The sequence below is a fragment of the Garra rufa genome, chromosome 4 (genome assembly GCF_049309525.1).
Source record: "Garra rufa chromosome 4, GarRuf1.0, whole genome shotgun sequence".
In the NCBI taxonomy this organism is placed as follows: domain Eukaryota; kingdom Metazoa; phylum Chordata; class Actinopteri; order Cypriniformes; family Cyprinidae; genus Garra; species Garra rufa.
In genome coordinates, this window is record NC_133364.1 from 32,482,127 (window position 1) to 32,496,626 (window position 14,500).

The window sequence follows — 14,500 nt, forward strand, 5'->3', positions numbered from 1 at the left end:
ATCACATCCTCATTGCCTTTTAGTCTTTCTAGATGTTCTCACTGTCTCTGAGCCTACTGATGATGAAGGGGCTACAGAACCATCTGCCCCAATGAGGCACAATATAATTTGATCTCTGTATTGGAAGTAACAAAAAGGTTATGCTTGTTCTGTCCAGGCTGGACTATTGCAATGCTCTTTTGGCAGGTCTTCCAGCCACCAGAATGCAGCTGCAAGATTAATTTTTCAAATGAGCTGAAAAGAACCTTGTCACACTTCTCTTTATCAATTTGCACTGGCTACCAACAGCTGCTCGCATAAAATTCAAGGCATTAATGTTTGCCTACAAATCCACCACTAATCCACCAAATCTCCCCAAAGATGCACAAAATCACTTACACACTTTCTCATTAAATGTATCCTCCTGTTGGAATGACCTGTCCATCTCAATCCGAACAGCTAAGTCCTTAGCCATCTTCAAGAATTGGCTAAAAACACATCTCTTCCATCTTTATTAGACCCTCTAACTCTAGCCCTCTTTATTCTAATACTATAAAACAAAACAACATGCCCTTTAAGACTTATACTTCTGAAAAAAAGGCCTCAAACATTAGATTGTTTTCTTTTTATTTACTATAGAAAAAGACCTTGCTACTGTTACAGGTGTTTGTTGAAGGAGGCACACAAAGACTAAATGTAATGACAAGTCTTTTAAGAATATCCACAACAGGTAAATCCACACAAGAATGGCAGAGAAACACACACACTAAAGTAACCTCGATTTAACCTTGTGATCTGACAATTAACACTGAACTGAAACCAACTAATAAAGACAAGATAATGATACAAGGACAGGTGATGGTGATTAACCAATAATGACTTAACTAGAACAGGTATAGACATTGTATAGACGTAAATTAAAGACGTACTACAGACGTAATTTATAGACATCCAGAAGACGTCTTCACAGGAGCCAGAATGAAAGTTTTTTTATACGTCTTTTCTGGACGTTGTATAGACGTAAATTAAAGACGTACTACAGACGTAATTTATAGACATCCAGAAGACGTCCTCACAGGAGCCAGAATGAAAATTTTTTATACGTCTTTTCTGGACATTGTACAGACGTAAATTAAAGACGTGCTAAATACGTAATTGTTGGACAGCTAAAGGCAGCCAGAATAAAAGTTGGATTAAATGCTTTTACTGTAGAAATGTCTTAGACGACTGAACTAACATGGAAATCCCATCTGTGCATATTTGCAAGGATCAAACTTTAAAAAAATGTTTACTTCAAACAGTGGGAGTGAGTTAGTTCTCACTAAGAAAAACCCAGTCACTCTTCCCAGCAAACATTTGGACGTCCGATTACCGTTGAAAATACGTCCCTCCGTCACGTCCCGTCATGGTTGAAAAATAGTTCCAAAATGAAAATCCAACCGACGTCTTTGACGTCATCTGACCGTGAATCACACGTCTTTTCTGCACGGTCCGTGCACGTCTAAAAATGTCCTCTTCTGGACGTTAATATGAGTCTCTGCTTAATTCAGGGGTTATATTCACCTAAACGTGCATATACAACAGCCTAGTTTGTACAGTTGTAATAGGCAATTATTAAGGTTCTTAAAAGAGACAAATTCGCTCCAGTCGGACCTGAACGTCTTTATAACGTTGTCATGACGTCTAATTATAACAATGACACTTTTGTAATAATTTTTATTGTGCAAATCCCATGCAAACAGTACTGTAACCAATAAACACAAACATACAAACAAAATTTAAAATAGTGAAAAAAAATATTTTTTTTTATATATTGTGCAAAAACAATGCAAACAGTATTATAATGTTTTAAACAACCATGTTAACCAAAATAATTTACAAGTAGTGAAATTTATTTATGTATTTATATATATATATATATATATATATATATATATATATATATATATATATATGAATTATTTTTATATCCCCCCCCCCTCCAGCTCTCTGTAAAGGTAATGCTCTCCCCTGCCAAGACTGGCTCTGCTGACCCATCGGACTCAGAGCTGCTATCTTCAGTCAAGGCATCAACTCTTGATCTTCGTCGTCTCCACTTCCTTTGATACTCAGATGAGATGTTAACAAATCTAAAAGTACAAAATACTTTAACATTTACATAAACTTACACGTCAAACATAATTTGCAGACCACAGCATGTTTATGAGATTCACCACTTAACTATTAAAAAAAATAATAAAAACAGTAAGTACAAAATATGTTTTTGATGCTTTGTAAATAGAATTGTATTTACATTACATTGGTTTAAATGTTAAATAGAGGTTTACATTATATATATGGACATGTATGGACAAATACATAAGACCAGAACAAATTTACAAACAAAAATTTGTATCAGCATAACTAATGCATTTCTGCAAAAAAACGCTTGACCAGCAAATTTATGGATTTATGGATTTTTGTTTGTTTTTGTTTTACTTTATTTATTAAGAGATATTTCTGAGGCAGTGAACATGCATATGCCCACTTAATATTATAAAAAGTTCCATTAGGAAATGGAGTAAGAATTAGCAGTAACAAAGTTAAAAACTTAAGACCTGATTTTATTACGTATATATTGAACTACCCGTACATAAAATTTTGAATACACGCAACCCCAGACAAATATAGACATGTACAAATGTATAAGCGTATATAAATGCATTTTAGGACATGTTGTGCATTTGTGCCGTCCAGCCGCGACTAATTTTGGACGGGGAGACGACGTTGCCGTCCGACCAATGTTTGCTGGGTTGTTAATGGTTGTCGCGTCATGAAACTTCAGACAGACCATAGACCTAAATTAGATTTGAAAGAAAACTGATAATACTGATTATTCAATTAAATAACTGTGTAGTGTATAGGCCTACTACTCTTGCATTTTTGAATCTTATCAATATAATTGTAATAAACTGCTTACTATTTTCCTGTAAACCAAACTGATCACTCCCAGAAATCAACTATTTAAATCTCAAAATATATTTTTATTACTAATACTTAGCTAAACTTAAAACTAGAACAGTAGTATAAATTAACACAACACAATAAAACTTAAAACGAGAACAGTAAATATAAATGAACACAATAACATAAAACTTAAAAGCCATAACAGTAAAGTTATAAATAAAAGTGCTATAAAATGTTGTTCTAAAAACAGTAAACGATTAACAACATGTGGCTGCTATAAGGTCCACAGTATATTTATTTATAGCCACCACCCCCAACTCTTCCAGGGGCATGCTTGAGATGATCAGCTGCAGCAGACTTTATTTGGGCCTCTGTTGCAGCTGGGTCCCATTTCATTACAGCATCTACAATCAAAGCAAAAACATCCATATGTAAAATAAATAAATACAAACGCCATTGTTGTGGTTTAGCTTGCTGAAGAGAAACATAGTATACATAGATGAAAATTTGAGTAACCAAATCAATTAAATGAAATCGTTATTAAATCAAAAAGCATGTAAAATATCATCAAGCCTGATATTAAGCATTCCACACACACACACACACACACACACCATTTTTTTAAATTATCATAATATGAAGCTTACCTTTTATTGCTGAAAACAATTTCTTGTCTTCAATTCCATTTTTTTATTTTTTGCCCTTCCTCTTCAGATTAAATAGGGTCATCAGCTGATTGGTGAAGAGCCTAATCCAATCCAAGACAAAAATAATATGCAATTATTCCCCCCCCCCCCACACACACTGAATTGTCTTCTAATTAAATGAAAAAACAAACATCGATTTTGATAGAGCATTGGCATTATGCACAGCCACACTATTTTTACCTTCATCAAATCGCCTGAAAATGACACTATACAATATAACCATACAGATCTCTACATACATTAGACCTGCTTTGGCAGCGCTAAGCACTAGGCAAAGCCACGGTGCCGCTGCAAAATAGCCTCAGGTTAGAAATTTCTTTTGGTGGAACGCGCACGGTCAAAAGTTGTTTTAGTCGTCCGACAGAAAACTCATATTGGACAGATAGTCTAGCTAGCTGTCTGGATTTACCCTGCAAAGATCTAATGAACAATTTATATAAATCGACCAGAGCTTAAATTCATTTTAAAGAAAGGTAACAGACATCTGTCCGAAAAGAGTGAAATCTGGTGGAATTTCCTCTCATGCACTCTGTTGTCCATGAGCCCCTGTCTGTCTCTCCTTCTCCCTCTTAAGCCTCCTGTTATTGTTGTTGAAAACAAAAAATATGCTGCATTTCATTTTGATGACAGTCCGTTTAAATAAAAGTGCATATGACATCTCACAGTTGTCTTTGACTTACAAATTTAGTCATTTTCATAAAAAAAAATTATATACGCTTTATCTTTTAGCACCATTTAACCAAAAAACATCAAAATATAATTGTTTTTATCCATATTGTCAAGCCCTAGCGCACAGTCCTGCTAAACTAAACCAAACTACCTAATGAATCATCAAATGAAAACAAATTGGGGATCTGTGTCTGTTAAGTTAATGTGTAAATAAATACCTGTCCAGTACTTTGTGGGTGCAGTCCTTTACATCTTTCCCCCCAACTCTTGCCAGCTGAAAAACCTATAATTAAAAAAACACATGCAAATATATTAAGGGTAAAAAGTTGAGAACATTGTAAGGATAGAAAAAACTAAGTTGAACCAGTGTTGTCCAGTTGTTTGCTGCCCTGAAAAACCGTGTCAATTTTGACAATTATATATCTTGAAACAATTAAAAGATTTGTTTATCTCAAATATCACATATTTTCCAAAACATTGTAACAGCAGATAAAATACAAAATGCAGATATAATTTGCTGGATCGATACTGAAATGCATCAATACATAAGATATCTGCTGTATTACTGTGATGCATATATCTTCTGGCATAAAATGTGAATGCAGGGTGTGTCTCCTTATAACAAAATTAACACGCCTAAACTTTCAGAACCATATCACCCTGACTGACTTGTAGCTTAATTGGCACAACAAAAACTCCTGCTGTTTGGATATTTTAACATTCCAACATTTTAATTAAAAGAAATACACTACAATTTGATCAGACATAAGATTTTGATTATACAGGTCATGTCTTATGTAACCTAAGTTTTGCTTATTATAATCAAAATCTTATTTCTGATCAAATTGTAGTGTATTTCTACACTGGAGATGTGTACTGAAGTGAAAAGTGGAAATGATTAGACCTGTTTTCCAGTTAGAGCACTTGGCGTTCCGCATTGCCCCCTATTGGCATTAGAGGTTGAAAACTTCTTACCAAGGTTTCATATTTGTTTTTATCCTGAAGAGAAGCCTCCTCCCTCTCAAACTCTTCCAAGGTGTCAATCTTGTTCATCTGAATTGTAGAGTTAGGTACGCTCCTCTGCAGTTTTTTTACCTCATCAGTGAGAGTCACCAGTTTTGTAAGCACTATTTTCTGGAACTCTGACAATAATCAGAAATTAAGAAAAAAATAATTACTATAATCATGGTTCTCTGGTTACAGCAAGGCATTTCAGCCTTTCAGTAAAAGAGTGCTCTCTAGCAATCCCAGAAAAATGAATGACTATTCAATTAGTTACACAACACTTTATTTAACAGGGAAACTTTAACCCTGTATTTGACATCAGTTTTTATTAAAGTACAATTTTATTAAGAGATGGATCTAGACTAAATGTCATAAATGCCAAAGCAAAAAGATGAAAACCTAAGGTCTTATTTACCAAACAGTTACAAAGAGAATGCAATGTTAAGTAATTAGCCTGGAAATATGAAAATATTATTGTACTTACTCTCTTCTGACAGGGGGAATGTGGTTGGCACATCCCTATTATAATTGGACTTTGCTTGTGAAAGACCTAAGCAGAAAAGGAAAAAGTGTGATCAATATATTTAGAACATTTGTACAATGTGCCTCTTTGAGTGATAAAACCAATGACATTCACCATCTGTGGACCTGCTTTCCGCAGCCTGGGACCTGGGTACACCTGAGAAACCCAAACACCAACATTAGTCGGTCCAGTAGCAATAGTATTCTTCATGCTAATTTGATATTCAATAAGACACTTACAACTACTTGAACTGTCCCGGCCCACAGACCTAGACCTGGACCTGGACCTGGACCTGGAAGAATCTGTGCAACCCAATAGTGAAACATCAGTTTGTCATGATCAATTAATTACCTGCATGATGATTTGAAGATCTAAAAATGAAAAGTTAAACTCACCACTAGTAGACCTGTCACGGCCCACAGACCTGGGTGTACCTAAGCAATGCAGTCACTCATTATCAACGGTGTTAGTTACCTGCATGCTGATTTGATAATCTAAAAATGAAAAGTTAAACCAAAGTCCTTTTAAGACAAGTCATGTCACTTGGCGGCCATCTTTGAAACACCTCTCGGGCATCCAAATGCAGCTCCTATCTATTTGAATGGGGAAACATCAAATTCTCCAAAACTGTTCGCCAAACTTACAATTAAATTTCATATTTGAAATCTCCAAAGAAATCCAACAAGAACTGCCTCATAAATATAGCTCCTTGTGCTTTAATAGCGTTAAAAAAACGCTTATTTTTTCGACTAGATGAGCCAGTGCGCATGCGCAGTACTGAACGCACGTCTAAGAGCGCCGACTGTTTCTATAGCAACCGGAACTTCTAACGACAGCTGCAGTGACGCGCTGACTTTACTAATCAACGATTGGCTCTTTCACTAAGAAGGCGGAGCTTCGCGGCCATGATGACCATTGCATTTTTCCCCATTCAAAACTACACGAGTGACATGTCTTTGGTATTCTATAGTCTTTGGTTAAACTCACTGCTAGTTGACCTGTCGCGGCCCGCAGACCTGGCTGTACCTAAGCAATGCAGAGCAGAAACATCAGTCACTCATAATCAACGGTGTTAGTTACCTGCATGCTGATTTGATAATTTAAAAATTGAAAAGTTAAACTCACTGCTTCTTGACCTGTCGCGGCCCGCAGACCTGGGTGAACCTAAGCAATGCAATGCAGAAACGTCAGTCACTCATTATCAACGATGTTAGTTACCTGCATGCTGATTTGATAATCTAAAAATGAAAAGTTAAACTCACCACTAGTAGACCTGTCGCGGCCCGCAGACCTGGCTGCACCTAAACAATGCAAAGCAGAAACATCAGTCATTCATTATCATTAGTCCTATTGACGTGCCTGCAATATTCAGCAATGAAAGGCTACTCACGACTAGTTGACCTGTAGCGGCCCACAGACCCGGGTGAACCTAAACAAACCAAATCAAAAATGTCAGTTAGTCATGATCAGTATTAGGGCTGCACAAAACATCACATTTTCATCGAAATGGCAATATTTGTTAAAGACAAAATATGAGTCATACCATTCTAAAATAAAAGTATTGTGGTGCTGCAGAGACATCCTGGCCTACAATAAGTATCCTACAGTCTAAAGAAAAAATCTTTGTTTGGTACAGATCCTTGCAAAAGAGTTAAATAAAATATTTTTTTAATATTTAAAAAAAAAAAAAATATATATATATATATATATATATATATATATATATATATTTTACAATGATAATAATCATACAAAAAATGACCATTCCCTCCAATATCGTGAATCATATTACATTTGCAATACCAGTCAAAATAATTAAATAAAAAAAAATTAAGTAAATGTTTTACTAAATTCGTGTGATCACAGTAGTGATTACCTGCATGCTGATTTGGTATTCTAAAAATAAAAAGTAAACTCATCACCAGGGCAGTTGAAACAAATTCTTAAAGTCAAATACAATTTGAATAGTAAAGAAAATACTATTTGAATCCTAAAATTACAAAATGCTTTTCTCATGTCACGTTTTATGAACAATTCAAGTCAATTCAAGTTAGCGAGAGTGAGAAACACAAGGCAATGTGAGGTCTTTAGATTACTGAGCTAACCTTATATACCGAGTAACGTTTGTACAGGTTGCGGCTGGGAATGGGAAAATCGTCATCCACTGAGCCAAAATGTTTGTTATCATTAGTCAGCTAATTATTTTTTCCTCACTATATTGCAAGTTAAAGAAGTTTAACTGGGAGCTTCATGGAGACAGCTAAAGTTAGATGGCCTACAACTGTCAGAGTTGGCTTCGACTTCATATATTACCTTCTAATAGCTGATTCTCATTAACATCACAATCAGCAAGAAACAGGTTGCGTATGAACTCACTAAAATGGTATTGACAGCACTGCTTGGCTTAATTAGCAATGCTATTAGCATCGTGGCTAACACTATTGTTAGTTAATAACAAATCTTTTCAGCTGTCCTTTCGAACATGCTGTAATTGTGCTAACCGAGCACCATTATCCCTTAAGAAGAGAGCCGCTTCAATACACTTTTTAGATTTTCATTACAGGGTTGACAATGCATAATAGTGAAGTACAGGCTGTATTTGAGCATTAAATATTCAAATATTTAGGGATGCACTGATACCACTTTTTTGGAAAACGAGTACGAGTACGAGTACTTGCATTTCAGTACTCGCCGATACCGATACCGAGTACTTAATAAAAACATGATTTAAATTTACAGGTAACAACTTTATTCATATAATTAAAAAAAAAAAAAAAAAACACAAGGGACCAGTTTGGAATTAAGAACATTTATTTAAACTGCAAAGCATGTTGTATGCAACATATTACAGAATAAATAATTATAGAAAAAAATTTAAACAGTGACAGTCATGGGCGTAAATCCCGTGGGGGAAGGAGGGGACATGTCTCCCCCCATCCGAGGGTTGTCCCCCCCTCTAAAAAATTATTAAAAAATTATAAAAAAAAAATATCGCACTCTCTATTGTGAAAAATATATATGTATACCTAAAATACACGTGTAAGTAGAAAAACCCCCCTGCAAAAAATGCATTTAGAAACAGTTGAGTCCCCCCTCCCCTTCCTCACAGTGGTTTGGCCCACTGCCTGCTCTACACACTCGAGTCAGGTGTGTGGCTGCAGCTCAATTTATGTTGAACTCCAGGAAGTAGGGTATTTTATTAACTCTACATAAAGCGATTCTCTTTAATGTAGTTGATGCAGACTCATTCATAAATTGGTTGCGGCAAAAATGCTGATTAACGTTACCGATGTAATTTTCAATGAATCTGCAATATTAGTGATTAAAATATTACTTATCTAGTTAACGTTAGCTTGTTTACCATAGCTTGTTGCATAATGCACTGCAACTAACACGAGTTGAAAGAGTTTGCTGCAGCAGGTGTTGTGTTTTATACCAGATACCGGTTTCGGTATCGGTGCATCCCTACAAATATTAAAAGAAAAATGAAATTTGAATGGTATTAAATGGGAAGATTGACAGCTCTACTCACCACTATTTGATCTGTCACGGCCCACTGACAACAAAGATAGACATAGTTTAATAAAAATACTTCAAATATGAATCTGGTTAAAATGTGCATGGTCATCTTAGCAACAACTCACCATTCTTTGACTTTTTGATTGGTGGGGTGGGAAAGACTGGAATCATAGGACTGGCATCTTATCAGTAAATAAAGAGTAAAAAAAAAATTAACATACAGTTTACTTAATTGTGTACTGAGCACAGGCAACGTTTCAATACCATTTAATGCCACAATAAACATTTCTGTACCTCCTTTCCTCTCTTCTTTATCTTCCCCCTCAGCAGTCGCCTCAGACAGGTCAGATCCTTTGAACATTAAAAAAAACACGTTACAATTGTAAAATGAGTTTGCATGTTTTCACTATTCAACCAATGATGGGGACATACCTTCAACAAAATCTTCAAATTGTTTTGTTTTTTTCATCCTCTTTTTCACATTGTTCAGCATGGCTGGTTTGATCATATTCCTAACAGTCAGGGAGACTTTCTGCAAAGACAGCATGCATGTCATCAAAGCTTATATCAATGTATAGTCCACAAAACTTCTCACATTTGTTTTACCGTTGTATAAAAATATAAGAGGTTACCTGAGGTAAATTTCACTTTCATCAATAGGAAAGTTTCCCAGTCCTCCTTAGGAGCCACATGGTTGTCAAAACAATATTTTGCCCTCGTCTTTGGCCATCGGAGGGTTTTCTCGGCTACATTAACCCAGGCATCAGGAATAGTCCCCTCCATTTCCTTCCCATTTTCATTCCAAACGGCTCTGACGAAAAGCATGACCTGCAACAAAAATGAATATATATACATTAGTGCTGCACAATCATACGATCAATCTATGATCGATCAATTATTTTAATTTAAAAACACAGTGCATTTAGTTGTTGCTTGTTTGTAGATTGAGTTGAGAAATGCACATTTCAGCATTATCACTAATCTGTGTGTATTTTACTTGAGAACCATGCAAGTTGACTCATAAAACCATTCGCAATCACATATCGCAATATTGACAATATGACATTTTTCCCAAATCCTGCAGCCCTATAAATACATACCCAGTATGTACCCAACGTACCTTATGTCTTGCCAATCTTCAACATGAATGTTCAATGCCATGCAGCAGAGGAATCATGACAGAGCCATTGTTGAAAGGTAGACAGGCTACTTTTCGATTAAGGTCTTTTTCCTTGACTTCTTTTCTTCTAAATCTACGGCCATTCCCTATGTAAGCAATGTTCAAGAGCTTTGATGGACATGGTTTGTCAAACAGGTCGACAGTGTGTCTATGTTTTACCACATCGCAAACAGCTGTCCCATCTCCCCTCCTCTCTTGAACAAAAGCAAAGCTCTCATCTTCCAGAAGGAAGCAGCTGTCTCTCCTTTTTGATGAAATGTACATTTGGGGCTTCGCTTTAGGCTGTGCACTTGAATTCCCCTGGGCATGTTCGATTTCAACCAGGCGTTTGGACACCTGCGCTAATGGATTTTGGCCAGTCCTGACCAATCTTTTGATCTGCTGCAAATAGTTCTCGTATGGAAAGCAACATATGTCATTTAAAGAGCACCTGAAATGAGAGACATCTTCATGGATGTGTAACAGAGCATGCACATTGTACACCGTAAATGTTTTTCCATAGAGTGCAGGGCAGCTAGACACAAAGTGCCTCATCAGTTCAGCAGAATAATCCAAATAGGCAGCTCTTGTCCTGTCATCTGAGTCCAGCATGATGGATACTGCCACGGTCAATGTCACAAAATGAGCATACAGCTGTGAGGAGACAGTATTTTTGAGTACTATGGGTCTCGTGTAAAGAAGAAACTGACGGAACTCTGTGGCTTTCCACCTGTCCAACTCCTGAAGGCCACGGGGCTGTCGCGCAAACTCACTAGGCATCTGGCCTCGTAGCATGTTCAGTTTTTGTGAGATTTCCGTTTTCTGTCTCACAGAAATCCTACACAGTTTGGGGCCTCTAGTCAAATACACCAACAGCCGCCTAACAACACCCAAGCAAATCGTATGCATATAATCTAACACAAAGGCACTGACACAGGGAATCCCAGCAGCTATTAAAGGGCTAGACCCATTTTGATGGCGGGAATACTCTAACTGACTAAATGCTTCATCTGTGCGCAAAGTGGATGTCAGCTGATTGAAGACAACTCTTCTTTCAACATACTGTCCTTTCACTTGGCACCTCTCACAACTGTCATATGCAGTATGACCTTTAATGCATTTTAAATATGCTCTTGCTGGTGCATCACAGACAAAGGTACGAATATTTACGGCATACTTTTTTTCTCGAAACACCAGGCCATTCTGTTGGAGATTATTTAACTCCTCCAAAAAGTCATGGAGATATTCATCAAGGGGCTCAGGCTTGCTTTCCCCGCAGTATAATGCCACAATAAATGGACTGAAATTGCTAAATGTCACCAGTATTGGCCAGAACTGAACTTTACTACTTTTAAAGATTGGTAGTCCATCAATGTTGACATCCAAACTGACCGTACTGTGTTGTTGTCTGAAAGCATCATTTTGACACAGTACACGGGAAATGCCCCCCTCCAAGCCATAGTATATATACTGGCCATTGCATTTTGAATGGCTGTCAATGACTTGAGGAGTGGCTAGTAATGTGCGTGCATCTTTGGGGAGTACATGTCCATGATCCCTTAGAATCTGCAATAATTCATTTAGGGACCTATTAGTAATTTGGTGTCTTGTACTCCACTCTCGCAAGTCATCGCCTATGTTTCTAACTAGAACCTCTGGTTCGGGATTCAAAATCTCCACATCGGAGTCACACATTCCAAAGTCAGTGTCAAAGTCTGAACCATCAGTGGTCACACTGGTGCTGTGGTTATCAGAATTGCTTCCACCATCATCATTGGTTGTTTCCTCTCTGTCATTTGTCGTCACTGCGTTGTCGATTGTCACAGCATTGTCATCATCAGATTGGAGAAGTTCATTGATGTCTGCTTTACGTTTTCTCCACATTCTTCAAAAAAGCCATGTGTAACACTTAAGTTGAAAGTGTCAAAACAAAATCCAATAATATTAAATATTTTGCATGCGCACACACACACACACACACACACACACACACACACTATAGAGATGCCTCGTCCGTTTTTATATGCAGATACCGGATTACGAGTTCACAGTAACAAATAAGTTAGATAGAATAAATAGTATTCATATTTGCTGTGCTCGCTGTCTTTGGTGTTTTCTTTTTTTTTTTCAACAGAAAAAAGAAACTTAATCAGGTTTAAAACAACTTAAGAGAGTAAATTATGACAATTTAAATTTTTTAGGGGGAACTATCCCTTTAACCCTTTCAGTGGTGAGTTAAAAGTATTTTAGTGGACCCCCCAGAGTGAGTTTTTTCTAAGGGTGCTTTCACACCTGCCTTACTTAGTTCGGTTGAATCGCACTAGAGTTCGTTTTCCCTGTTGGTGCGGTTCGTTTGGGCAGGTGTGAATATAGCAATCGCACTCGAGTGCGCACCAAAAGCGGACCAAAGAAGCGTACCGAGACCTGCCTGAAGAGGTGGTCTCGGTACGCTTTCAAACGAACACTGGAGCGGTTCGTTTATGGTGAGAACATGAACCGAACTTGAACAGACCCAACCGCAAAAAGTACTGCACCTTTTTGGACTAATCCAGTTGCCGTAGTCTGCTGCGCTGTTCATTATGGGATGAGGACAAGTATTTGTTGACAGTTAGCGCTTTAGCAACATAGCCCCTTGACAGCTCGCGGACAAACTTGGAGTTGTGAGGAGGTGCGGAGCCTCATAAATTTGGTCTGATGATCATATAGGTCCCAACTTTCAAAAACTCACAAGAACATCACAATCTTTTTCATTGTTTAAGGTGCCGTTCACATGTCGCGCCTAAAAACGCGTGGAAAGCTTGCGCTCCAGTGGCGTCTGCCGTTGCTAAGCAACCATGACCTGCGCTCTCCATAATAAATACGCTAAAGTTTCAGCAAAGGATAAATGGATTTTCAGCATTAAAAATCGCTTGCAGTAGCTCTGCTGTTATATTTATTAAAAAATGTTTATTCCTGTATAAGCTGTTCCTCCAACTTGCCAGTGCTTTCAATGTTATTAAGGGAAAGGATGAAGCTGATTGGTTGGTTCATGTCACATGACCTGCGGTGTGCTTGCAGAATCCTGAAAAGTTGAGATGTTTTTACCTCGATGCGGTGCGTTCGCGAATTGAAAAAACGTGCCTAACAGTTTAGAAAATACGTTCAATACACAGATCTATATAATTCTCTATTATAGATCAGTGGTTCAATGACACGATCTGGCCAACGAGTGATGTGGATGTTGTCACATGACTGCATTTTGGTTCGTTTCAACTGGTTCGGACCAGAGCAATCAGTGTGGTGTGAAAAGGACCCAAAACGGCAGAAAAATGCTACAATGTATCATTTGTTGTCCTTGGTCCGGACCAAATGAACCGAACCACAGATGTGAAAGCACCCTAAGTGACCGTTATTTCAAAACGTTCGCCCTTATTGTTTCCATGGCGATGCGTCAAGCTTGTCACGTGACACAACACAGACGCAATAACACTGTGTGACCGATAGATCACTTTTATTTCGTTTTCCCTTTTTTATTCAGAATACTCACACACTTCCTTATGCCATGAACTATCTGATTTTTTGATTTACAAATATGTGTGAATTAGTGTGTTTCGTCGTTTAAAACCCTATATAAATGATCTGGATCGTGATCTATAATGTGAGATGGGCGCTGCCATGTTTGTTTGCGCTGCCGTTCAGAGTCCTGTCAGCCGGATTTACAGCACGTAAATTCATCAGTTTCTCCCGAAATACATGCAAGTAAGTGGCTGGTGAACTAGAAGAGGAATACAGTGAACTTTTTAGTTACTTAGACTATGTGTATGTGATATGAATAAAACACATTAGAAAATTTGGTTTCAATATTATGAATAACATTACTGCCCTCAAATGTTAATCTGAACTAAAATAAACCTTTGTTTATAAGTACAAAATATTACATTTCATTTTTTTTTCAAGGAGCTGTTTTGTTAAGGATGCTCCTAAGAAGAGTCTATTATAGCTCCATCATTGCTC

General features: G+C 37.2%; 1 protein-coding gene across 1 annotated transcript in view; it reads left to right on the forward strand.

Annotated features, from left to right (window-relative positions):
• The window catches only part of LOC141333833 (uncharacterized), a 376,082-nt gene that overhangs the window by 45,870 nt on the left and 315,712 nt on the right, over positions 1-14,500 (forward strand). The gene's annotated exons all lie outside the window — the stretch shown is intronic.